Source organism: Triturus cristatus, chromosome 1_2, assembly GCF_964204655.1.
Source record: "Triturus cristatus chromosome 1_2, aTriCri1.1, whole genome shotgun sequence".
In the NCBI taxonomy this organism is placed as follows: domain Eukaryota; kingdom Metazoa; phylum Chordata; class Amphibia; order Caudata; family Salamandridae; genus Triturus; species Triturus cristatus.
This window is the reverse complement of record NC_140580.1, coordinates 176,098,691-176,124,815: the sequence shown is the minus strand read 5'-3', so window position 1 is coordinate 176,124,815 and position 26,125 is coordinate 176,098,691.

The window sequence follows — 26,125 nt, the reverse complement described above, 5'->3', positions numbered from 1 at the left end:
TCCTCTCGCCCATTCCAGTGTTTAAATGGCTGGGTTAAAGAGACGCCTGTGACGAAGGACAAGCGGGGGTGGGAGTTTCTCTCAGGAGACAGACGAGCGCTGCTGACAGTCTGCTGTCTCAGCTGGATCACGAGCGTCGCAGCCGCGCCCTTTCACGCGCAGTCAGGTAGGTAGATGCACATGTGCGCGTGGGCCTGTCAGAATGGGGTGGGAGGACTAGGACAAGTGTGCGTCATTCTTCCCCAGGCCTCGCGCTTTTTTAGCAGCCCAACCCCGTACTCGTGATGTAACATATTTATTTATAGATTCTAGAAACCAGACTTCCACCTTTATGATGAGACAGCTAACGGTGCCAGTAACGGGGACTGGGGTCTCTTCCCCTACATTAAATATTTGTAAACTTTGAAAGTCAGGTACTTCTTTTGCGAAAGGCCTGCCTACAATATGACTGACCTGGGCCCATAAGAAAATCTGACCTGCAGAGTGCGTATGCAGCCAGCCTCCAGAGTGGCATGTCACAACGAAAAGCGTACTGCCTCTTGGAATTCATTCTGAAGCGCAGTCACTCAGGAGGGACACCAAACTCAGTGCAGGGGCACTCACAAAGATACCTAGGTATCTGATGCCTCTATGTTACTCAACACACTCTCCTCGCTAGGGTTCTCACCTGGCTGTGTTTTGTTTCTATGCCAATAAAAAAAATGGGAAAACTAGTGAAAGGAGGTATTTTCCAGTTGAAATATAAACCTAAAACAACAATCACATGGAGAAAAAAAGGTTACAAAAAATTGGAATCAGTCTAACGAATTTATAAATGAATACTGAAGCAAACAGATGGATAATTGCCATGGTGCAAAATAATACCGAGAGCTTATTTTTCACCGAGCAGCGCTTGACCCTTCCCGGAATAAACAGCTGCATGAATACAAATGGGTACTATATTTTTTTCTGTGAAAGATGCCAACCCTATCTGCCACATGTTCTCTCCATGCACATTGCACTGTTGGGGCCGTATGTGACATCAGTCACTAACTGTGAAAAGGTGATTTCATTCTAAAAGTGTCCGGGATAAAGGGACACATCTACCTTGAACATAAGGCTCTGTGCTTTTCAGTCTGTGTAGGTGTTTTTCATTTTATGGTGTTCTTGAAGACATACCTCACACATCCTAAAATGATGTGTTCTCAATGGTGGCAAACAGATCTAGCCAGGCCTGTCATCCCCTTACAACCCACCCGTTCGATGGTGCCTATTTCCGCTTCCAGAGGGAGATGTCCTACATGGTAGACCAGCAGGCGCGCAACACCCATTGGGCTCACCGGGCTTCAGCCCCCCCCGTCGTGTGTGTCAGCCGGGCTGAGACAGCCTCGCGGGCTGGCGTCCATCTAATTGCAGCCGCACCCGAGTACTTCACAGGTCTTTAAAAGACCATTTACTCGTTAATGAGGCTTTTGTTGTGGTTTCACCCCTGCTTATAGCCACTCTGCCTATGGCTCGAAGACTTAGCCCCTCCCGAAATATTTTTCAGCCCCCCCCGAAATTTGGCTCTAGTTGCCTGCCTGTAGACCAGCCAACATCTGCTCAGTTTTGGCATTCCGGGACCTTTTCAGGTTATTGGTGCAAAGAAAGTTCTGGTGCAAAGAAAGATCTGGTGCAAAGAAAGATCTGGTGCTAGTCCAGCCATCTCCAAACGTGCAAAGCCTCCTGGCACAGAACACTGGACCCCACTTCTCTTATCATGTTGCAATAACACATGGCGGTTATGTTGTCTCAGAGGGCCTGCACCAGAATCCCCGATGGTCATAAGGAACGCTTTCAGACCCAGCCAGTTTGCCCAAAGCTGCAAATGATTGACATGGAACTGGTGCTCTGCCAAAGGCCAGAGTCCTCTGCACTGGCGTAACAAAGGCCCCCACAGCTCCAGGGGGCCCCCCTCAGGACAATACTCTGGCCTGAGAGCCCCCAAGTGAGTTCATAGGGGGCCGCTCTCCATGTACTTTGCAGGGGGGCCCCCTCAAGTTTCGTTACGCCACTGGTGGTAGGGGGGAAGTGGGGGTAGGTTTTAGGGGGTGGGGAGTGGAATTAGTGCTCAGGGAGGGGGGATGTGGTCTGAGTAGTTTTTAGGGGCTGGGGGGATCGAGTATTAAGGTTCAGGTTAGGGAGGCGGGGAAGTTTATAGGGCTGGGGTGGTTAGAATAGACCACAGGAGGGCTCAGGGCAGAAGGACAGGAGTGTGATCTTTATGACACATATCCCTTTACCAATCATGTCTATACCACAAAATTTGGTGGTAAAGGCGTGCGTGGTAAAGGCATGCGTGGTAAAGACTCGGTTGTGGTTAAGACCACGTGGTTCAGGCATGCGCTGTGCCATCATACAACCCTTCTGTGGTAATCAGTGATGTTGGCAAGTGAGCTGTTGGGAATGTCATACCTCATATGGTCGGTGATGTCACTGATGATAGTGACACAAGATTAGTTGTAATTGGTGAATTCATGAATTGTACAGCTTGGATGTCCTATATTGTGCTTGAGGGCTGTTATGTTGCTTGCGTGCATTATGTTCAAGTCTACAGTTAGTTCAAGGAGACTTGCATTAATTCCACAGTGTGCCTCTATGGTGTGTGATATTCATGTTGACATAGTGCTTTAGCATGAGTAGGCGTGCAAGTGCTTAGAAAGAAAACAGTAGAAACAGCAGCGCTGTGGGAGGAGTGATGAGGAAAACAGAACATGCATTCATGCGTGTGTTTCACTTCAGGAAGACTAGACCTTTGACCTTGCTTGGAGAAGGTCAAAGGTCTAGTCTTCCTGAAGGGGGTTTACATAGTTTATTGTGTGATACCCTTGGCAGAGGGTAACCTGCCATTAACTAAGATTTATGTATATTTGAGAATGCATAATTGTTTTCTGTGCAAAGCTCAATCTAGCAGTATGATGGCAGTGTTTTCTTCTGTTTATGGGATCCCTGGGAACTTTGATCTGATCCGAGTATTTTGTGAACTAGGGTGGCAGGTGTTTTCGTTTAAATACTTTTTTAATAAACATCGGGTCAAAGGTCATGTGCTTTGTCAGTATTCTAACATAAAGACATTGCACTCAGTAATTATCCGGCATTTGTCACTAATGTTGGCCTAGTCCTTTCTAGTAGCTGTATTTCATAATTGTTTACACTATTTTAGTTTTCATTCCCTTGTTTTAATTTTGTAGGTAACGGGTAGATCTGCTGCATTAAGTCTACAACCTCACATGGTTGCAAATTTAAGACTTTCCGTAACTTATAAAAGTTTCTTGGAGAATCCAATTGTTGCAGGCAACTAGACGTAAGTTTCTATGCATGCTCCTTGAAACCTTTTGTCTTCTATACTCACGTAAACCAATGTATATGTTTATATTTGCTCAAGTGAAAATCTGCCAAACAAATACTAGCTGACTTTTTCTTTTTTTTTCTCCACAGTAAAATATTGTCCTCCTGGAAAAAAACCCTTTCCAATTTACCTCCCTCAATTTGTGGGGGGAGTGAGGGCCGTTCTGATTCTGTACCAACCTTTGAAGTGGATTTACTACTACCCTTCTACCCTGGCAGGAGTAAATTGCTGAGTTTTTCAAGTCTGGGAATGGGTGGGAGAGGAGTTTATTACCAGCACACCTATAAATACTTGTGGATGTGCACGAACTGATAAGGCATTCTAGCCCTTAAATACCTACTCTTGCCCGTGAGTAGATTTACTCTCACAGAAAACTTTGGGTGAGTAAATCCTTAATGATTGCAGAATCAGCTTTTGTGAATTCAATACGTGGTTTTGCACTTGTGTAATTGGATATATGCAAGTTTAAGCCAGACATAAATGGCTTTGTGAATTGGGCCCTTGTATACTAGCCACCTTGTAAACAGGTATTTTTCCACTCATATTCCTCCTACATGAATGATCAGCCCCAGAGAGGGACGAGCATCCTGGGAGGCATTTAGATAAGGGACCGGTGCAATATAATCCCTCCAGAGAGATTGTGTTGAGGATTCCCCTCCCTGGTGTGGAATGCTGGGAGTAATTGTATTTTATCTATAGAGTTTTATATAGCACAAACGTGACTCTTATGGGTATCAGAGCGCTGTACATCGGGAAAACACACAAGATTAATACATTAGTCGAAACAAACCAAAAAAGCATAGAAACATACTCAAAGAGTCACTAAAGTCTTGTATCTCGCTACCCTACAATGGTTGCAGGAACTGTAGAAAGACCCCACCAGACACAATTTGCATTTGCTGCTCGCAGAAAAAACACAATAAAATACCTAAAGTGAGCTAAGGTGGTTTTATTCCCCCTAGACAGGAATGAATAGTATTTAGGCACAGCGGGTGACCAACTGAGCAGCTATGAACAAGAGAATTCAAAATTCCCCCAACCTAGGATATACTCTTATTCCCCAAGGTTCAGTTATTTTGTTGAGCACACATTGGGACTCTTTGATGAGATGAAGAGTGCCCCCCTGAAAGAGGGTACAGATGTCTTGAGGTTTAGGAGCAACTGAGCTAGCAAATGTTTGTGGAGATATATGAAAGCAAGTTGGGAGGTTACTAAATGAACAAAGAGGATTAAACTATAAAAAGGTACGAAATGATAGACATAGTGAGAAAGTGATTCCCCACCCAGCCTGTCTTGTGCAAAGTTTGGCAAAAGAGTTGTGGGTGGGTTACTCCCTCTGTGACCTCACTGGCTGCAGAGAAAAGAGCAGCCAGTCTCGCTTGGTTCCACTTCATCGGTGGTGGGCACGTTGTGCAGTGAAGCACCATCAAGCAGAGTGCGGCCAATCGGACTTTTGTTTATATTCAGGCTCCCTTGAGCCGGTGGGGCTGACGAGCCCATGGGTACGCACCTGCGCGCCTTGAGTGGTACTTTACATGTGAATACTTTTTATGGCAGCCTACGCAGCAACCCCACACACATACCTACTCCCTGCTGACGAGAGGCAACTACCTCGAAACACGTGTCCAGGGATGGCTAACGCGACACTCATTTTCACTTTAAACTTTGGCATAGGCGTACTCGCCGACGCTACTTCATGGACCACAATGCTATGGGGTAACACGCTGGTAGGACGAGCAGAGTGCGGCCAGTCGGACTTTTACCATCAAGAAAGGAATTCACTGATGTCCAGGTAACACCGAAATCGGGGCGTGGTGTGGCAGCTTCAAAATTCCACTCCAGTTGGGGTCCACTGCTGTTAAAGCCGATCATCAGAGGAGCTGCTCGCAGCGGCACTCCCTACGGCTTGTATCCCACCTAACTGCAGACGTGACCTTCGCTCTGGACAGCAAAGAGTATCCCGATTGTATGCCTTAAGGCATAGAAGTCTTATGCAGTAGAGGTGAGCACAACTCACCCGGGTTCCCTCCATGAGATGTGGAAGTTTCAATCTCTAGAACTTTCCTGGAAAAGTTTTTGGTGAAGCCAGCGCACTCCCAGACCTCACAGAACAATGTAGGACAGGCGTCCAGTTCCCTGACGACGTTCATGCTCAGTCCTTCCAAGGGGTCTACCTGTAGACACAGCTTTTATGAAGCTCTGTCTTTAGAATGGAGAAGGCCCCAGAATGCACGGCTGGCCCACCACCTCCATGACCTCTCGACCCCACGCATTACGCTGTGGCGGAGAAACCTAGAGAGCCAATGCTCTGTGCAGAGTCACAGCACCACCAGGCTAACTTGGGATGGACAAGTCAAAGAGATGAAGGCAAGGCATTCCCAAATAGGATCCGCTTTCCTTGACAGGTTCCACCTTTACATGTGTCTTCAGAAGTCTGCAGACACCAGTGTTCTGCTTTCTTTGTTGCTCATTAGAGGAGTTTATTGCTTTCCATTTTGTCCTGCTTGTGCCCCCCGTGCTGTTTCTTCAGTTCAGCACATAGACCGGATCTGGGAGACCAGTTTAAGCAAACAAAGCACATTTGATGTGAGGATTTTGTGAAGTGGAGTGTCGGGAACAATTTATTTTTAATATTTTATTAGTAAACAGTGGGTCAAAATTATTGAGAGTTATGTCAGCACTCTCACATGAAAACTTGTCCTACAGAATATATTTATCAGGTTTAGTTCTCCAGTGAGGCACTAGAGCCTACTGACAGTAGCAGTTCCTAATCTTATTTTAATAGTTTTATGTTTTCATTTCCTCGTAGTTATCAAAGTCAATGTATACCATGAGAAGCTTTATACCACTTGTGGGACACCCCCGCGCCGCACGGCCACCAGCTGCTGCGTGTGCCCCTTGCCTGCCCTCTGCCTCGCTGCTGCTTCGCCCGCCGGCTGCCGCCACTGCAGTTGTTTGTGCCCCTGCCTTGACGTGAATCTGTGCCTGCTTGGTTTAATTATCTTTTTTTCCCCTTGTTTATCGTATTTTTGCTTGCTTTGTGGTTATTCCATTTTCCCCGTGTTGCTCTCCGCCCCGCTTTTGCCTTCTGTAACCCTCCCCGCTCCCGCCTCCCAGCTGCTCCGCCCACCCTTGTCTTGACGTGAATCTGTGCCTGCTTGGTTTAATTATCTTTTTTCTCCCCTTGTTTATCGTATTTTAGCCTGTTCTGTGGTTATTTCTTTTCCCCGTGTTGCTTTCCGCCCCGTTTCGCCTTCTGTAACCCTCCCCGCTCCCGCCACCGCCACCTGTCCCCGCCCCCTTTGCCTTCTGTAACCCTCCCCGCTCCCGCCTCCCAGCTGCTCCGCCCACCCGCGCACTTCGCCTTAAATGGCGACCGTGCGAACGCGCAGCGGCCACGCGCAGCGGGTGCGCCGATTGAGCGCCGAAGGTGCGCCAAAGGTAAGCCCGTCTGCGCCCGTCCGCGACCGGATCGCGTCCAGCGCCAGGACCCCTGGCCCACGAGGACCCCGACCTACCCGCCTGACGTACTCCGCCGCCACCCTCATCGCTCTCAACACCGGCCGACTCCCGAATTGCCACCAAGCCACACCACGATGCACCCACGGACCTTTCAGCTGCCACGCCTGCAAGTTCTCCTGCACCCAGACCAGCCGCACACCAGCACCCGCAAAGTCGAACACCAGCAGCACCCACCTCAAGTGCATCCTGCTCAACACCCGCTCCGTCCACAGACACGCCATCGAACTCTGGAACCTCCTAGACGCCACAGCCCCGGACGTTGCCTTCCTCACGGAGACCTGGATGAATGCCTCTTCAGCTCCTGACATCGCCATCGCTATCCCAGAGGGCTACAAGATCGTCCGGAGGGACCGAAACGCCAACCAGATGGGAGGAGGCATCGCCATCATCCACAGAAACACCATCCGGATCACGACCAGCACCGACAACACCCTGACCAGCGCCGAACACCTGCACTTCCAGATCCACACCAACCCGAACACCACCCTCAGAGGCACCCTGATCTACCGACCCCCTGGACCACGCACGCAATTCAGCGAGGACATCGCCGACTTCGTCAGCCCGCATGCCCTCCCCTCCGCTGACTACATCCTCCTGGGAGACCTCAACTACCATCTGGAGAACAACAACGACCACAACACCAGCACCCTGCTCGACAACCTCGCCAACCTGGGACTCAAGCAACTGGTGTCCACCCCCACCCACCTCGCCGGACACACACTCGACGCCGTCTTCTCATCCAGCACAGACATCCTCTTCAGCCACGCCACAGAGCTTCAATGGACGGACCACAGCTGCGTCCACTTCACCTTCAAGAGAACGACGACCCACCAACACCAGCAACAAGCCGCCCACAGAAGCTGGAACAAGATCACAGCAGACCAGCTCGCCACCTCCCTGAGCCAGCACCCTCCTGCCAGCTCAGCGAACCCCAGCCAGGCCGCCGACAACCTCACGAAGTGGATCAGCGACTGCGCGGACGAGCTCGCCCCGCTGAGGACCCCGCCTGGCAGACCCGGCAGCAAGAAGGCCCCATGGTTCACCGACGAACTCAAGTGCTCCAAGAAGAACCTCCGAGCCCTCGAGAAAGTCTGGAAAAGGGAACCGACACCGGACAACAGGACCTCCTACAAACTTGCCACCCGGAAACACCACCAGCTGATCCGCGCCGCCAAGAAAACAGCATTCAAGGACCGGTTGGACAACAACGCACACAACAGCAAGGAACTCTTCAACATCGTGAAAGAGCTCTCCAACCCCAGCGCAGGAAACAACGACATCACCCCATCGCAAGACCTCTGCAACTCCCTCGCTTCATACTTCCACAACAAGATCACGGACATACACAGTAGCTTCAACAACCAACCATCGCACACCATGACCGTCCAACCACCCCCACCCACCACCACCCTCCACGCCTGGACCCCGATCAGCACCGAAGACACCACCCGCACGATGAACTCCATCCACTCCGGATCACCGACCGACCCCTGCCCTCACCACGTCTTCAACAAGGCCGACGCTGTCATCGCACCCCACCTGCGAGACATCATCAACACATCCTTCGACACCGCCATCTTCCCCGAGAGCTGGAAACACGCCGAACTCAGCGCTCTACTCAAGAAACCAACAGCGGACCCCACCGACCTCAAGAATTACCGCCCCATCTCGCTTCTCCCGTTTCCAGCCAAAGTCATCGAGAAGACCGTCAACAAGCAGATGGCCGCCTTCCTCGAGACGAACGGATCCCTCGACCCCTCACAGTCCGGCTTCCGAGCCAATCACAGCACCGAGACCGCCCTCATCGCCGCCACCGATGACATCCGAGCCCTGATGGACAATGGAGAAACAGCGGCCCTCATCCTCCTAGACCTCTCCGCGGCATTCGACACGGTCTGCCACCGCACCCTAGTACGGCGCCTCAGCAACATCGGAATCAAGGACAAGGCGCTGGAATGGATCATCTCCTTCCTCGACGGAAGAACACAGAGAGTCCGCCTTCCACCGTACAAGTCAGAGGCCTCCGAAGTCATCTGCGGCGTCCCACAAGGATCATCTCTGAGCCCCACCCTCTTCAACGTCTACATGAGCCCCCTCGCGGCCATCGTACGCAAACACAACCTCAGCATAATCTCCTACGCCGACGACACCCAGCTGATCCTCTCCCTGACCAACGACCCCGCCGCCGCCAGAGCCAACCTGCACGAAGGGATGAAAGAGGTAGCCGAGTGGATGACGACCAGCCGCCTGAAACTGAACTCGGACAAGACGGAGGTTCTCATCCTGGGCTCTTCACCCTCCGCCTGGGACGACTCCTGGTGGCCTCCCGCCCTGGGCACCGCACCCAAACCGACAGACCATGCACGCAACCTGGGCTTCATCCTGGACTCCTCCCTCTCCATGACCAGGCAGGTCAACAACGTCTCCTCGGCGTGCTTCAACATCCTACGCATACTTCGGAAAATCTTCTGGTGGATCCCCACCGAGACCAGGAGGACCGTCACCCAGGCCCTCGTCACCAGCCGACTGGACTACGGTAACGCCCTCTACGCCGGTACCACCGCCAAGCTCCAGAAGAGACTCCAGCGGATCCAGAACGCCTCAGCCAGACTCATCCTCGACATCCCACGATCCAGCCACATCTCCGGACATCTGAGAGACCTTCACTGGCTCCCCGTCAACAAGAGAATCACCTTCCGCCTCCTCACCCACGCACACAAAGCCCTACACGACCAAGGCCCGAGCTACCTCAACAGCCGAGTCAACTTCTACGCTCCCACGCGCCACCTCCGATCAGCCAACCACGCCCTCGCCGCCGTCCCCCGCATCCGAAGAGCGACTACAGGAGGAAGGTCCTTCTCCTACCTGGCCGCCAAGAACTGGAACTCCCTCCCGACCGACCTGCGCCTGACCCAAGACCACCTCTCCTTCAGGAAGAAGCTGAAGACCTGGCTATTCGAGCAGTAGCGGCACCCCCCCCCCCCCCCCCAGCGCCTTGAGACCCTACGGGTATGTAGCGCGCTTTATAAGTGTCATTGATTGATTGATTGATTTTACTCGCATTTTTTCACGGTGCTGACTGCTCATCAGAGCCCATATCTTGACATCTTCGGCTTCGCCCACCTCTCCCTAGCACGTATTTGATGTCATCAGAAATCCTGCAGGTACCATATGCCCCCCATACAGAAACTTAAATATGCTCTTGATGGGTCCGAATCAAAAATATGTTTGTTAATAAGGGTGGCTTTCTCCGGATGGTTACTCACTGTGCCAGCGGCGGCCCATCATTAGGGCGGAGGAGCGCTGCCCTCCCTGCCAACAACTACAGATAAAACGATAATAAAATGGGTTTCTAACCCGTTTTATTATCGTTTTATTTTAATCCTCCTGGACCTGCCCCAGGACTCTGACGAGTCTTCGGGGGCTGGTCCAGGGGGGCAACACTGTGGTGGGGGAGTGAACCGCACATGAGGTGTTTGGCCAAACACCTCATGCACAGTGAAGCTCTCTCCAGCCCCAGCTGTGTTTCTGGGGCTGGAAAAAGCAGGCACAGGCTCCCAGTCTGCCTGGGAGGGCAAAGTTGTAGCTCTCAAGCCAATCCTGAGGCTGCTTTACTGCAGCGTCATGATTGGCCGCAGTGCAGTCTGGGAGCCTGTCCCAGAAGCAGGAAGAGCGGGAGGGGGCGGACAGCAGAGGTATGTTTATTTCTTTTTTTTATTTTCATTTTTGTCCCCCCGCCCCAGCTCACTCCTCCGGCCAGCCTCACCACTTTGGCAGGGGACAGGCCCACGGGTGTTAGTCTTTCTAGTTTCTAGTTCTCAATCAATCAATCAATCACAAGATTTGTAAAGCGCACTACTTACCCGCGAGGGTCTCAAGGCGCTGAGGGAGAGGAGGGGGGGGGGGGGTTGCCGCTACTGGTCAAATAGCCAGGTCTTGAGTCGTCTCCTGAAGGTCAGCAGGTCTTGGGTCTGTCGTAGGTTGAGGGGGAGGGTGTTCCAGATCTTGGCGGCGCGGTGGGATAAAGATATGCCTCCGGTGGTGGTTCTCTGGATGTGCGGGACGGTGGCCAGGGAGAGGTCGGCGGAGCGGAGGTGACGGTTGGTAACGTAGAAGGAGAGTCGACTGTTGAGGTAGGCTAGGCCGGTCTTGTGGAGTGCCTTGTGTGCATGGATCAGGAGTTTGAAGGAGATTCTCTTGTCGACGGGGAGCCAGTGCAGGTTTTTCAGGTGGGAGGTGATGTGGCTGTGGCGTGGAATGTCGAGGATCAGGCGTGCAGAGGCGTTTTGGATTCTTTGCAGTCGTTTGATGAGCCTGGTCGGGGCTCCTTCGTAGAGGGCGTTTCCGTAGTCGAGTCTGCTGCTGACGAGGGCCTGGGTAACAGTTCTTCTCGTGTCTGTCGGGATCCACCTGTAGATTTTGTGGAGCATGCGGAGGGTGTTGAAGCAGGAGGAGGAGACTGCGTTGACTTGCTTGGTCATGGTGAGCGTTGAGTCAAGGATGACTCCCAGGTTGCGTGCATGGTCGGTTGGTGTCGGGAGTGCCCCTAGTGACGAGGGCCACGAGGAGTCGTCCCAGGCTGATGGGTTTGAGCCGAGGATGAGGCTCTCCGTCTTGTCTGTGTTCAACTTAAGTTGGCTGCACTTCATCCAGTCAGCGACAGCTTTCATTCCTTCGTGGAGGTTGGATTTGGCGGTGAGGGGGTACTTGGTGAGGGAGAGGATCATTTGAGTGTCGTCCAATCCAGGGCCTTGTCTCGGATCCCTGCGTCGTGGAGGCATGTGCGTAGTGTGCGGTGGCAGACAGTGTTGAAGGTGGCGGAGAGGTCCAGGAGTCTCGCCATTGTCCAGCAGGATCCTGATGTCGTCTGTGGTGGCGATGAGGGCGGTCTCGGTGCTGTGGTTGCTGCGGAATCCTGGCTGGGAGGGGTCCAGGATGCTGTTATCTTCGAGGTAGCGGGTGAGCTGTCTGTTGACGATCTTCTCGATGACCTTAGCTGGGAATGGAAGCAGGGAGATGGGCCGGAATTTCTTGAGGTCGCTCGGATCCGCCTTGGGTTTTTTTTTCTCACGATTGTTGACAATGACATTTTTGGTAAATGAGCACATCCCACTACATAATGAACCACTACACCTATAAAATGGGGGACTGCTTCCACTCGAACTGAACCACTTCACTACTTGTGGCGGGTAAAGAGCAGAACCAACTGCCTATTTAAGTTAATAAATACTTGTCTTTCTTACATTTTAACATGCCAAAAACCATACCTTTTCATCTGAATCTTCCATTCCATGTTTACCATCATCATGTGTATATATTATCTATGAAACTGCAGGTAGCCTGTGTGGGAGCCACCACTGCAAGGACCATGCACGACCTACTAGCCAGTGGTTTTAATCCTTTCCGGCCGCCTCAGACTTTTCTCCTTTGCAAATTGATAAAATGAATGGGGTAATAGTAATGGCAGCTATGATAGAAGATTCAAGAGAGCATTCTGTAGCGTGCACTGCATCAAGGATCAATATTAATATGAACGTGAAATATGTTCTATTTTGTCTGCCTAGAAATTATTCTTACTCTATGAAAAACAAATATTCAACAGGTTTATGAATAGAAGCACAAAATGTATAAATGGCCAGCATTCTTTTTTCTTTATGAGTATTACATTTTTTTTTTTTAGTCTGTCAGTTGAAAAAATAAAACAGAGCAGCATTACTTGCACTTTAAAATCACAGTTTGGGCCTCAGAAGGATGTTGCACCCGATTTGCGATTGCAAATATTGCACCAATTACCGCAACTTGAGCTTATCTGCTTGGCATCAGTCTGAGGGGGTGAGGAAGCATGGGTGGCAAACAGCATACACTCTCAAATCGTGAAAATCAGAACTGCTGAAAATATGTACAATTAGCATGTTATCCTACATTCTGACATATGCGTGTTACAATGGTGCAGTAATAAGGCACAAGCAAAATAAAGCACGCTGCAGTACTGCCAAATTGTACTATGGTACTTCCATACCTGGTTGTGTGCGGGACTCGGATTGAGTCCATAAATGCGTTCTACGTCGATCCTATCAGACAGCACCAGCTATCTGACTGCAAAAGACCTATTGTGGGCTTACCAAGAACTTGCAGTTTACAGCCCGCCCATTGCTTACAATTTGTTGGCTTCATTGTATTTGTAATTCTCATTTGCTTGCTTCTTATTCAATGGTTTCCTTGTCTCAGCTAGCAATCTTGTGATCTTGTGTTTGTCCCTCCACTGAAGCAGAGCCTCTCTATCATCTCTCTGGTTGGCTGGATTCCAACCATCCAGTGCTCACCTTCAGGAGCCCCTTTTTAGGCCTCGCTGAGCCCAGCGCATGCGCTGGCTCGGAGAGACATTTTGTATGTGATTTTTCAAAGTGCTGCTGGCTGGCCTAGCGCTTGCGTTCACGTGACAGTGCACGCACGAACCGCTAGCCTTCAGCAGCACTTTGAAAACTCGTGAGTCATCGCGATCACTTTAGCTTTCAGAGCGATCGCGATGACGCATGCTTTCAATGCTTGTTAATGAGTACCAGCACTTCTCAGAGGCAAGCGGGTGCTCTGGAGTAGTGAGTATTCACACTTTTCTATTTCCATGAAAAGCAATGCGTGGCGCGCGACGCATGTGAAGCTAAACAACGTTTCTTCTAATTGGTTAATTGATTCCCTGTCACAGTAGGGCTACCAGGATAATTAAAATTTGTAAGCTCTAGCAAACCTCCTTTCCGAGGGCTGGAAACAAGCATAGCTGTTAGAAGCTCTATCATGGTGAGGATCCGATCCAAAATTCTGCTCCTCATACTTTGCCCACATGTAGCCCTTAAATTCATGCCTGTTAACTCGCATGCATTGATTGTGTCACCTTCTTTTCACACATATTCACCCGTCTGACCGAAAAAAAAACCATAAACTTTAGTAAAAGTGATCAATTCATTCGCTACTTTGTCAGTTTATTTAATAATAATCATTGGGAACTTAAGACGTCATAAATATAAATAACATGATTTGTGTAAACACATTCTAGGGAGTTTTTGAGAAAGTAGTTCCCCCAAAAGTCTTTGTGAGAGGTCTACGTGATAGTCGGCGAACCACCCCCCAACTTGTTTGTTTTTGTTTAAAAGCTTCAAGAGAGAGCTTGTGTTTTCCAGCTTTCTCTCTCGTATGCATATCCACATACCCAAGCTTCATACTGCTGTCTCCTCCATGTTGAAGTCTCTGTATCAGTTTTTCTCCCCCACCAAACTCTACGCTCTGTGTTTCTTTTTTCACTCATTGGTTCTCCTCCACCTCATGATGCTCTCCCTTGTATGCTGTTATTCACCTCACCGCGCGCACTCTAATTTGTTCCTGACAACCCCTCCTCCTAGCCCACCATCCTTTTTTATTTAATTTCTATATTTGGAAGAATTGGTGGGTAGGACTGGGGAGCAAACTGCTGCCAGAATCGCCTTTAAAAAAAGAGTTTTCACACTACTTTTTTATTATTTACTGATCCATCTCAGATTGGTTAATTAATAAATGGTGCCTGCGTCATTTTGTAGGTGCACACGTAGAATGAAACATGCGTACACCGACAAAATATCAAGGCCTCATCATTTGCCTTTTATGTTTTTCACCGTTTGACCATGCTGCACAGCATCGCCAAACGGACACAGCAAAGCCAATAGATGGGAAAGGCAAGACCAACTGGATTTGCCAGTGCTTGTTTTGTATAGCACTGCACTCCACTGTCAGATGCCTCTCAGCGCTAAGCCTTATAGGATGCTAGAGCACCGGTAAAGGGATATTCTTCAGAAGCCCAGCATAGCAGGATTTAAATCCGGTCTTGATGTCTGTCCAGCTGGAAAACGAGGCAATCTTTGTGAATGTGCAAAGATCGTATTACAAAGGGGGGCTTTTTCTCACTTCATCTGTTGAAAATAAAATTGAAAAACGCACAATCGTTGCCTCGCGGCTCTCCCCCTCCCCACTTACCGTCAGAGCTGGTGCTGCAGCTGTTTCCCGTTGCTCGTTGTATTTGTTTGTTGACAACCGCACCCAAATGTCCCCCTTCGGGAAAGGCCGGTATTTGACCCCACAGTTCAGCCCTTTTATGCAATCCTGCCTGTCCTTTTAAAATGTGTTTGAACCCAGCTCATTCAAAGCTGACTTGGCACCAGTCCCTCTTTCTGAGCCCAGATGTCCATATGTCAACACTAGTAACTCTTGAAAGTTGCAGTGTTCCTTAATCACCACAGGGGCTGTGAGTGTTGAAGACACGGCTAAAGAACGCAAGGAAACAACACAGGGTTATCCAGGCACGTATGTCAAAACCAAGAAACAGGTGGAGGAGGTCAGGAAATGCCTTTTTTCAATGATTATTAATATAACACATAGGTAGATCACCACACACGTTCCATTTCCTCTGCTTATTCTTCATCTCTGAGTGTTTCCACGCTGCTTTTTGCTTGCTCCAACATGGCCGCCCAGGCGACCACCTGTTCCCCGTCAGTGGCTCGAGACCAAACCGGAGCAGACTCCATTGTTGGAAAGATGAAGGCTCAAGGCACGGCCCGGGTGCGGCAGGCACTAGAGTTCAGCTTGAGCGAGTCAGGTGGATGTAAATGAATGGCTTGTTGTGCTCAGACCTGTCTCAGAGTAATCATTAAATTCTCACAGGCTGCAGCAACCGCAGTCGAACTTGTCTGGCAGAAGGAAGGCCACTAATAGGGACATTTGTAAGGGTTCCTCTGGTGAAACGTAAAATGGTGACCCCCACCTTCCCCGCAGAAGGGCCACTGAGTCTCCCATATATCACAGATGTTCATTGCCTTGGCCTGATTGGAAGCCCCGTTTCGTTACGCCCCAAGTGTTCGTTAAAAAAACCGAGGCCCTGCTCTAAGCCAGTATTCTTATTCCATTACTTAATATAACCAGGAAAAATGCCTGCAAACTACATACCTATTGCAGATTTTCAATTGTAGCGGAAGATATAGGAGTGAATTTTTTTATTTTTTAGGTAGACAGGACTCATTGGTAACTGGAAAAAAAAGTATTCTTTATTAAGTTGTTAGGAACGGCTCCTGGTGTGCAACTGGTCGCTGTCACAGCCTGCCTCCAACTTCTCAAAATCCCCATCACCGGATTCCAGAAATGGAAGCATACTGCCACAGGGAGTCCCACTAGTATCCAGGAAACATAACTCAAAACACAACAAATATGACAACCATGACCCTTTTCATTCCAATTTAGGCCTGGGTAGTTTTACCTGTGTGTCTCTTACAGATGGTGGGTTCCGGGGGGTAGTAGTACTAGTTCTTCTGGATTGGTTCAAAGCACTGTTCTAAGTACCGACCTGGGTGGTGTCTGTACTAGAACAAACATTTGAGGAAGTTTGGCTCCAATTTCAAAAGTCATCTGTCAAACAGTGCTGTTGTGGTACTTGACATTGATCAATGCAGAAATATTGTTTGTCATACATTAGGGGCCTATTTTGTTAAGGCCTTATTCAATACCTGCTCATTGCTTTACAAGGCATGGTATATTGCTAATACGTCATTCCCAGATGAAACACTAAGAGCAATTCTGGCATAAGTATGTTGGTGCATTATGCTGACAATATTTTAAATAGTACAAGGTTAACATGATGCTTAAAAGCAGAAAGCCTACATAGTATGTTAAATCCAGGATAGGATGTAATCTAGTCAGTGGTGGAGCCAACATAGTCTGCCCCTGCATTCCACTGCATGATAACCTGTCAGTGTTATCGTACGTACCTGCCACTCTTTGAGTAGCGTTCTTCATTAGGTGTCAGTTAGGAAAGTTGTGACTCAGTCTCATAAAGAAAACCAAACTGGGAAGAAGTTTAGGAACAATGGTCATGTCAGAGGCTGGAGACCACCACAAGACCTCATTAAGAAATTCACTTTCACTCCCAGCGAGCCAGGAATGGAGGTAACGGGCCACCTCATAATTTCAAGACCCACATTAACTTTGCGGATCTATAGTGTTTCACCTATAGACTTCACCTCCCAAAAGCAGCTGCAGGCAAACTCCAGACAAAGACTTAGAGATTCCACCTGCACTTCCTACTTTCTAAAGGGACCCTCAGGGTAGGCCAAACTAACTCCACCTTTCCAGAGTTACTGATGGACCTGGTATGTTAAATCAGGGGTGGATTTGTCAGGAAAGATAACTGTACTCTGTAGTGAGGCCCCAAGTCTCATATTACAGACATTCATTTGGCATGTTAGATAGGTCACATACAACAAAACGATCTTGGGGTCAAATAAGTTCAACTCGGAGAAAACTGAAGTCCTCATCCTCGGATCCACCCCCTTCGCATGGGACAACACCTGGTGGCCCCCCGCCCTAGGAAACCCTCCCACCCCTATGGACCACGCTTGCAACCTCAGCATCATACTCAACTCCTCACTCACTAGCTCAACGCCGTGACCTTCACATGCTTCAGCACCCTCCGCATACTCCACAAGACCTTCAAATGGATCCCCTCAACTCCAGGAAGACCATCACCCACGCACTCATCACCAGCAGACTGGACTACAGAAACACGCTCTACGCCGGAATCAATAAAACATCCCTCCACAAACTCCAGACTTTCCAGAACGCCACATCCAGACTCGACCTCGGCATTCCACGACATGAACACATCACCCAACACCTCCGCGACCGTCAAAAGAAGAATAACCTTCAAACTGCTCACACACACCTACAAAGCCCACCATAACACCGGGCCCCTATTGCTCAATGAAATAATCTCCTTCCACATCCCCAAGAAAAACCTCCGCTCTGCCAACCTAGCCCTAGCCATGGTCCCCCTCATCCACAGGACCAGAACGTGTGGCAGATCCTTCTCCTACATCGCGGCCAAGACCTGGAACGAATTCTCCCTCTGCATCAGACGAAGCCCAACACTGCACCTATTCAGAAAGGATCTCAAGACCTGGCTCTTCGGATGATCATGGAGCTGCTCAAACCCCCACACCCCCAGCATCTTGAGACCCTCATGGGTGTGTAGCATGCTCTATAAATCCCTGATTGATTGATTGATTGATAAGTGAGATGGTGGAAAATACAGAGATCAAATAAGTGAGATGGTGGATAAATCCCATAAATTTTAAAACTTTATGCTAGGGTTAGTAGAACTTGTAGTAATGTAAGTATTGAATAATTACTAGATTCGCCTAAAGGAGACCTTGGTTTATAATAACAGACACTGCTCACAATACAAGGGGGCGGCAGTGTACACCAAATTGATGCTCAGTACTGGCATAGAGTAGCTGTAAACGTGTGCTCTTCACCATGATTAGCTGCTGTCTTTTATCTCGGATGTTTGATGTGCTTGGTGGATATTCCTGCTACCCAGTGCTTTAAATGGGCTAGGACTCACTTGACCGAGAACCAACACTTTTTAATTTTCTTCCCTTGAGTACAGGAATTTCTCCTTAGTCAAAGAGAGTACTGACACTCTTAGGGGCGGCCTAGCAGGGCAGGCTCGGTGGCATTGGTGACGGTGCAGCTGCTGCCGAAAAAGAGAACGCCATTGGAGAGGAGTAGGTGAGTCAGTGAAGCCCTGAATGGAGACACTGGTAGATAATTCAGCAGCAGCTCATTTGCATATTTTAGGACTCTTTGGCGTTGTGCATGCCCTGCAACCTTCTGTGATTGAAAGTGCAAGATCACAATGTAGGTGTGTGGCACAGGGCCTGCCCCCTGCCATGTCTCATGAAAAGCAGGAAAGGAAACGCAAATTATTTATGTGACACCCGAGCCAAGACAAGAGCAAAATTCCCAGCAACTAAGGAGAGGAGGGGGCTTGTGGGAAGGGACGGTGTATTGAGCAGGGCCGAACTTGGAACCCAGAGCAGCCCTGGCAAATGTTGTCATACCAGCCCCTGTACAGTGCACAGTGGGTGCACCAGCGAACAAGCCTGACCACTAAAAGGAGTGTTTGAGGGAGCTTCTTCCCCAAAGAACATTTGGGCAGAAATGGCATAGTCTACAACATGTATTTTATTATTTATTCAATTGTATTAGCTTTCAAAGCATAGTAAAAGATGACCTTACAGGTCACCTGGATACGATAATCTTTGCCGAGGGCCTTCAATGATTCCCTCACTATCACCCTCCAAAAGTGGCTCTCATCTCTCTATAGCCCCACATCTCTCACATATATTTCATATGTATTATAGCACCTCTGATACCAGTGTAGGGTGTCTGAGCACTTTTCATCACACACAAATACAAACACAATAAAGCATACGTGTGCAAATCAGTGTATACAAAATGTTACATAAGACAAAGGGGAATAAAAGGTGTAGGATTCATGTCATCTATACTGGAAGGCATTTTTTAAGAGTACTTGGTCTGGAGATGCACCAACTCAGGATTCAGAACGTAACACAGTGGTTAGGGCTGGCTTTACTAATAAGAATTTATTTCTACCCAAACAAACCCTTTTTAGCAACATAAGGCTAATGGAAGACTCACAAAAAAACATAACTTTCTAACCTGTACCATGTAGTTTGCATGCAGCTCTTTGATGACACTTCATAGCTCACTCTGCTAGATCATGATTGTAAATTACAAACTGCACAAAGGGTCTGTGTGACAAAAGCAGTAACCCACTAAGGTATGCACTGAAAATAGTGTTCTGTGATATGCATGGCACATGTCCTTTGCAGCAGGCATATTAACTCTCTGCTCTACCTTAGATGAGTCAAAAATTCCACTAGACAAACTCAATCCCCATCCAGCAGGTACATAAATCACCAGAATTATCTTGACACTTTTATTGTTGTCTGAAAACTACTGGATATACAGGGAAGTCTGCATTGGGTGCTTTAAAAACTGCTGCAAAGCTACAAAAACAGCTCACAGTAACAAAACCCACCCCTACCATTCCTACCTCCTGGGGATACACCCGATGCCCGGCCAGTCCATCGATGAGTTTGAGGTAGCACCCACTGCCTTGCATTGACTGGTCTACTGTTTCTAACTGTCCCAGCCCAAATGTCTCAACCCATTCCAGACCACCTGTGTCAAAATGAGGTAGTTGTGCAAACTAACTATCTGAATCAAATTGAGTGTGAGTGGCTGTGAAAGTATGTGAGTTTTTTATGTGGTGGTAGAGTATATGTGCATAAATGTGCTTAGTTGTGGAAGACGGGCTCACAACCATCTACTGGTGCTCAACCATGCATGTGTGAATTGGAGGCACCATTGGCAGCATAAGGGAGGTGGTGTACCACCCGCTGCCTTGCACTGACTGATCACCATTCAGCGGGACAATCCAGTCTGGAGCAGACAGTCTGTCCATGATCATGCATACTACTGTCTCTACCCCGCCTAGCCCACCTGTGTCCGTTTGGCAAGTTTCATGTAATCATCCATTGCAGTATTTAATCTACTTACCTGACATGCTCCTTTCACTTACTCCATTGGCTTTTCACGAAGCAGAGTTTGCTAAGGCAACCTGGGCATCTACTAAATATTTTCCTAACAGAACTTTGAGATGGAGTAATTTGGATGGCCTTGAGGTTTGGAGGATAAACTGGATCTGCAGTTGTGGGGTTTACTCTTTTAGTTAACTAAGGATCTGAAAATAGCATCAAAAGTCCTTCTTGGGGCAGCGAGTACTCTGCAGACAAAAATGTTATCTTATGATCTTCACCTACCGACAAAGCTGTGGAATTAAGCTCCCCTGTCTGTAAGATCAGTGGTAATAATGTCTTCGGTTTAGTTGTCCATTGAAGAATTAACTCCACCCTCAGCTTTGTAATCTGCAACCTCATCTCATGTTTGTGAGCCTTTCATTGTGTGCAGTTCATAAATCTTACTTTTTCTGCCTTTTGAGGGTTAATTGCTGACAAGGGGTGTTCAAAATAAGTCCAGCAGGCCCAGTTTCAGTCCCAAACTCAATCAAACTGCATGTGAGTGGCTGTGAATGTGTGTGAGGTTTTATGTGGTGGGTGAGTATATGTGCGTAAATGTGTTTGGTTGGAGAAGACAAGCTCACAGCCACCTAGTGGAGCCCAGCCATGTCTCTGTGAACAGGAGGCAACAATGCCAGCATAAGAGCATCCTGCTGGATTTGCTAGACAGAGGGTGTGAGGCAGATGCTCAGCAGAATGCAAAGCTCCCCCAGGCATAGTATAGTATGATGGGGTGGTCACGCATGGGTGCCTGGGGTGAACAGGCAGTGGATAACAAATAGATTTCCCTGGCACTGATAAAAAGAGGTTATGTAAAATCTCATGGATTTTGAGAGGCCAAAGGAAATGGGCAAGACAATACCGGGAATTGAGTGGCTTGCAAAAGAATGGTATTCAAAACAGCAACCACTCTCAGGATACATGCCGAATTTGATCGTCATGTCTAGTGTGATTGTGTACAGGTCCTCACATTCTATCTTCTTGTTCAGGCACTTTCTCAAACCCCTTTTAAAATACATTTTGTCTTAACTGAGCTTCTCACACCATAGGTGATCTTGAGCACTTTGCTCTTAAACCCAATGATTATACATTAAGCGTGATGTTTTTCTAGTATGATGACTTCAAACCTTAAAGAGCCTCTTCAGTGGAGGGAAAAAATATAGGGCCAGATGTATCAATATTAGGAATAATGATTACCTAATTTCGATCATCTGCTAATCGCAATTTGGAAATTGCTTTCCTAATGTATGAAACTCAGAGTTTCATTTAGCGATTCCTAGTGAGGCGCAAATCGATCTACCTCATGAATATTAATGAGATAGGTAACAATTTGCGACCCATTAAAATGACAAAGATAGTGGCCTGCTGGGGTCGGCAGACCACCATGTCTGTGATTGCATCTAAATAAAGCATTTTTTTTTATTGCAGCCTGTTTTCTTTACAGAATAATGGGCTGGCTGCTCTTTTAAAACGTTTTTGCTCCCATTCACAAAGGGTATGTTTGCAAATGGGTTACCACATATTTGAAACCGGCAGTAAAATGTGAATGTTTAGCGATTGCATGCCAGTCACTAAAGACGTAATTTCCTAATACCTATGCATTAGCAATTCCAAATTTCGATTTGGTAACGTTACCGAATCGCAATGTGGGAAAGATACATTACAAAGTGCATTTTTTCCGCCGCAATCGGCCCAATTCTGTGAATCGGGGCATTTGCGACTGGAAAAATGTTTGATACATCTGGTCCATTGTTCTCTCGGCCCAGGCCAGCATCTCCATAAAAAGGTATTATAGAATGTTTGATGACCTGGGGTTTAGTGCTCTATTGTGACACTATTCACTGGATTGCCCTTTTATTTATTTTTATAATCAGAGCTAGCAAGACACAGATGTGTTTGCCCATGTTTCATATTGAAGTGAATCAAGGCACGATCAAAAGAAACACCCACCCAATGGGTATGTACACGGGCCTAATGTATAGGTCCCTAGGTAAGAGCAACACTACACTGGGCCTTAATTTTAAGTATTTCCTATGTCCCCCTCTATCTATCGATCTACGCCCTGATGAAGGTGGGGCCCAAGCCTGGGTCCAATACCGAAACGCGAGTTGGCGCCTGAATTTTCGGCACTTCTTACCTCATTGTATCGTTCTCCTCCCAGCTGGATGATACATGAGCTAACCACCCATATGATCTCATCTGGTTGTCTTTTTACCTTGACCGGAATTTGCTAGTGGAATATTGATGGAATTAATGTTTGTTTGTTTGTAAGAGTGGAGTGACCTATGGGACATTGAACAACTTTTATACCATTATTGTGCAATATATTTTTGTCTGTTTCATTATTTAATGAGTTTATGTGTAAAAATCCTATTTATATAAAAAAATATTTGGAAAAAAAAGCTTTTTCAGGAAAAACAAAATAAACAACCTATACATTAGGCCCGTGTACATACCCATTGGGTGGGTGTTTCTTTTGATCGTGCCTTGATTGATTTACCCCGCTCTGACCCGCCCTATATATTTGCATATTAGGGGTCCCCCTCTCTTAATTCATATTGAAGTGAAGCAAAGCTTTAATTAGATTTAGTGAAAAGCAACACAGTCTATGCATTTTGGGCCAGCACTACAGTCAGAGTCTCTGCTTTTGTGTGAAGAAGTCAGGCCGAACATAAAGTCTTTTGTTGGTAGTCCCTTGTTTTGGAAAGACAATTTAGGGTAGAACCTTCTCTGTTTTATGCCCCTCCCATATAAAACTCTTTTCTGAAACCAAAATGTTTTTGTCTACTCATGTATTATCCTGAGAGATGTTTGGGGGAAATCAAAATGCAAGAAAATTGTACAAACATCTCTTTTGTATTGCTCCGATGCCCAGGAGTGCTGATGCACCCTATAAAAACGACTTTTAAAAAACCATGGTCTCTTGACTTTTCCTGTGCCCCCTGTTTCTACAATGTGCTTGATTTATGTAGTCTGTTCTTGCCTTGCACATATTGTGCTTGTGCTAGCCTCTTCCACAGACCCAGATTACTTGCTTTACTAAACCGGGCTTCATCTAGACCACCATGTTCTCACCTGTGCTCAACTCATCCACCTTGTATTCGCTCTGCCAACCCTTGCCTACATAATCCAAGCTGTGCTTGGCTCCTCCACTCTGCACCGACCCATCATGCTTGATTTACTCAACCTGCCTTATCTGGCCCATTTTCCTCACCTTTCTCACCTAGCTCTCACTTGACCCAGCAGCCGGGCTCATCTACCCTATGATTGGCCACGCTGTGAATGCCTTGCATGACCAGGTGCCCCATCTGTTCATCTCATTCACATTGCCCTGACATATGTTGGCTCAACTCACCCCATTGTGATCATCTCGTCATTTATTTAAGTTCTTCATCACATGTGTTACATTTAATCACTTCACTTACCCAATGCTCACATCCGGTGCCTCGTGCTCCCATCCATGGAGCTGTGGAGGGTTCTGATTGACCACGGTAGGCGCGTGTTATATATTAAATGGCGGCGGAGACAGTGGTGTATTCTGCATTGTGCTGAAGACCAGATGGATAAATGTTCCCTTTCGTGTGGGTTAGTTCAGTGACTTCAGTTTTGATGTTTACTTTGTGAAAAATGTTGAAGGCACCAGAGAGAGAAAAAACAGATATAAAGATGCAAAATGGCAGTGTGCTCTAAATAACAGAGGCCAAAAGGGATATGTGTATCATTATCCATGCCCCTTACTTAAATTGTCCACGGTCTCTGTTGTTGTGCACGATGATAAAATTCAAATGACATTTATGTTTCATATTTGTACAGGGTCAGAGACAATTGGTAAGAAATTACAAAAAGTATCCTTTTGCACATGGAGGTAAAAAACAAATACTCTACAGATGGGCCGAAATACTTTATTATTATTATGCACAACCGCACACCAAGAAAATGTTGTTCCCACTAAATGCCTGCCTCCTAGCCTCGCCCTCAATTGTCACGCCCCCCCCCCCCCCCCTTCTCTCACTGCTTAAATTGATAAGTACCTACACTTATTTTTTCCCATTTAAAGCTCCGCTGCTACCCATTAAATGTGCAGCACGGGTCTTAAAGGCTAAACAAGCTTTAGCCAGTCTTAAAAGAAACTCATGTATAAGCTGACAGTGTCTGCGCTGTACAAAAAAACCTGGAAGGCGGAAGAAAAGCGGATGAAACTGACAAGGACAGATGACAAGCTGGCGGAAGAGCTTGCAGGCGGGCTTCTAGAAAGGTTATCAGACCCTCCTGACACCAGACCACACTGAAAACAGAGAAAGGCCCTGCGATCCCCGGGGCAGGAGGCCACACTAAGCTTGTACGACGCGAGGCCAGACATGACGCGTAAAGGACTGGGAGGGAACCGAGCAGGATGAGGAAGTGGCCAGCAGACTGGATGGGAGCGTGGACGGTGGCCCTGTGCGTTGTAAATCAGTGGAGTGAAAGAGAGATAGGCCCGCCTCTGGGAGAACTGGATCATGAAAAGAATTCGGGATTGAAACGTGATACAAAGTCGCAAATACGATGTTATGGAGGGATGTTTTTTTCTCAATTAACACCTGACTTCCCTCCTAGACCATATACTACATGTAATATAATATACCTGTGCATTGTTTAGTGCGTTTTTTGGTTCTTATACTAAAACTGAAAGTTCATTAAAAAATGGAAGGTGAAATAGTATAGTAGCTCAGTGGGTTACCGTGCCTGCTACTGAGATCTCTGCCTAGCCTGCAAGCTGGTGTTGTATTATATACAGCTAACTCCATTTCTCATCCTTTCTGGGTTGATAAAATGAGTCTGAAGTTTGCTTGGCAATGATAGCTTTGTGGCAGTCTTTCCCCTGCATATGGACTCTCACTGGTCATACTGCCTGTCAGACACTGTTCGCGAGGAGGGTGCAGAGTAGATAGGGGCTACTCAGTGGCGTAACGAAAGCTCAAGGGGCCCCCTGCAAGGTACATGGAGGGGCCCCCTCTCCGGATTTAATCCGGAGCTCGAAGGCCTTAGTACTCGGCTGAGGGGGCCCCCTTCAGCTCACTGGCCCCCCGCCACGCGGGGGATGCAGGGGCCTGTGTTACGCCCCTGGGGCTACTGCGCCCTAACAATGGGAGTTGAGGTCCCGTGTTGCATCTATCCCACTATGACCCTACAAACTGGGCGAAATGAACCCTTTCTGCACTTGACTCAGGATAGCAAGGATGAGCACGCACAGGCTTCTCAGGCAGTGCTTGAAATGGAAAAATAGAAGTGCAGGTATTCTGTACTAGAGTACCTGTTTGTTTCTGAGAAGTGCTGGTGCTCTCCAGTTAATAGTATTACATTTCTCTCGAGAAGTGCCGCTACTCTCCCTCTCACAATAGAAATGTGCCGGTACTCCGTACCGGACTGTACTGGCCCATTTAAAGCACTGTTCTCAGGGAGGTAGTGTAGTGGGCCAAGAGCACAGACCTCAACAATCAACCAACATACACAAAAAAACGTATTGCTCAGCTCACTGCTAGTCTTTTAAGTAAAAGAAAGTACTTTAATCATGCAGTGTTGCTAAATACTACACACGTCAAAGGTAATTCAGTTACAGGGTTGTATATGCCTTGTGGGATCTACTGAAATTTCTACAGTGATCACTCCCTCCCACTTTCCCACTCTCATGTCAGGCAAAGATATTGGAACCAGTATAGACTAGACATTGAAGCAGGCAATAGTAATTACTACGAAGATCAGCCCATAGCTCAGTGCAATTGACTTTTAACTCAAA